We start from the raw sequence: 2,141 nt of genomic DNA, 5'->3' as shown, positions 1-2,141 counted from the left end.
AGAGAGAGAGAGAGAGAGAAACAGGGAGAGACAAACAGAGAGAGAGACAAACAGAGAGAGAAACAGAGAGAGACAAACAGAGAGAGAGAAACAGAGACAGGGAAGAAGAGACAGAGAGACTGAGAGATACACAAACACACACACACACACTCACAGAGGAAGAGAGAGAGAGAGAGAGAGAGAGAGAGAGAGAGAGAGAGAGAGAGAGAGAGAGAAGAATATCCCTCAGGTATGAAGTTCCCAACTGACTTCCCATATACAAGTTGTTAACCATAAAACCATATACACATCGCCAACAATGGATCACTCAAAAGCTTTTATTTGCATATTTGTACATACATATAAATACATATATATGTAAAAATAGTAATAAAGGAAGAAGTGTTTGAGTGTGAGGAGAGAGAATGGATGGAGTTGTGAGGAGTACTTGGGAGGGGCAGAAGGTAGAATAGGGAATCAGTAAAGTATTGTAATTATTTTTAATTAAAATGTATAAGGTTGAATATGGAAATATAAAAAGGGACATACATTGACAAAGAGATATCTTTAAAGCCAAATATTTAGACTCTTCATGTTTCCATTTGTTTTTCAATAAGAACAGCAATCTTTCATATGACTATAGGAAAAGCTAATAAGTTCAAACATATGTGATTATAACAAAGAATATGAAATTCATCTCCTAAACCTGGAATGGATTTCAATCTATTTCAAAATTATGCCCAATGAGTCAGCCATTTTAAAATTAGATAGACTGGATAATAACAGTATTGAACTAAATGGCCTAAATCCAAGAAACTCTAAATATAAACTATATACCGTCCAAGCCAGTATCATTCATAATATAGAAAATGGAAGTAAAATGGAGCTCTCCTCTGCATAAAAGATAGTCATATTACATTGTCAGCAAAATGATAATAGGATATATATTCAGTACAAATGCTCAGTATGAAAAGAAATAAAAATAAAACATATATTATAAAAATATAGTTTCTAAGTAAAACTCAAAATATATATTTAGATAAAACTTAAAAGGATATATACAAATAAGAATATAAATGATACTGTTGGGAAATTATGAGTAATTATTCTCCATTTTGTATAATTTTTTAAATACTACTACATTATATAACAAAGAATGACCAACGGTTTGGAAGCAATATTTTTGTGTATCATAGTATTTTATTGTTCACAATGGAAGAAATCCTGTCATTCAACTACCTTCTGAACATTTGTTTTAATTTTAATGAAGAAGAGGGAGAGAGAAAAAGAGAGAAAAAGAGGTCCTATAATAGTCTAGTGCCAAGTAATTGTCAGTTCTGCATTTGTGGAAAATGCTCCAAATAAAGGCCAATGATGAATTAGCCTAACTCAGAGACTAATGACATTACTTGTAAGGAGCCGCCCTCACATTGGCCATTACAAGATGGCGCTGATGGCACTGGCACCTGTGTAAACAAACCATCTGCACATGCGCTGGGGTAGTTTCCCACCCCATGTGCTCTGCCTTCCCCGTGATGACAACTCCGGCCGATGGGCTGCAGCCAATCAGGGAGCGACACGTCNGAGGCGGAGGACAGTCCTCCATAAAAGGGACGGGTTTTCGCCATTCAGGGGATCTCTCTGGCTCTCTCTCTCTCTGGCTCTCTTCTCCACTGGCTCCTGATGGGGTAAGCAATAAAGCTTGTGCTGCAGAAGATTCCGGTTGCCCTGAGCGTGTTATTACCAGGGGGACACAAAAGCGCGGGCAATAATTACTGAGTGAACTACCATCTTACTTACCACATACAATGTGTGCCAGAGATACAAATGTGGAGAGACAGAGTAGGACATTTCTACTTTTATTACCAAAAGTATCAAGTGTTGGTGGCAGTTTATAATCAGAGAGTTAGATTTTGTTAGCTTTCAGTATCAAGGTGACCTAAGAATACTGAAGTTTGAATAGTACAAATCATTCAAATTGATGAATGAAACCTTGACACACTGGGTTCTTTGTGGGAAGACAGGAAACAATATAGATCATGATTTATTTTATTTTATTTTTAATATATTTATTACGTATTTTCCTCAATTACATTTCCAATGCTATCCCAAAAGTCCCCCATACCCTCCCCCCCAATTCCCTACCCACCCATTCCCATTTT

The sequence above is a fragment of the Mus caroli genome, chromosome X (genome assembly GCF_900094665.2).
Source record: "Mus caroli chromosome X, CAROLI_EIJ_v1.1, whole genome shotgun sequence".
NCBI lineage: Eukaryota > Metazoa > Chordata > Mammalia > Rodentia > Muridae > Mus > Mus caroli.
This window is presented reverse-complemented; position numbering follows the sequence as displayed.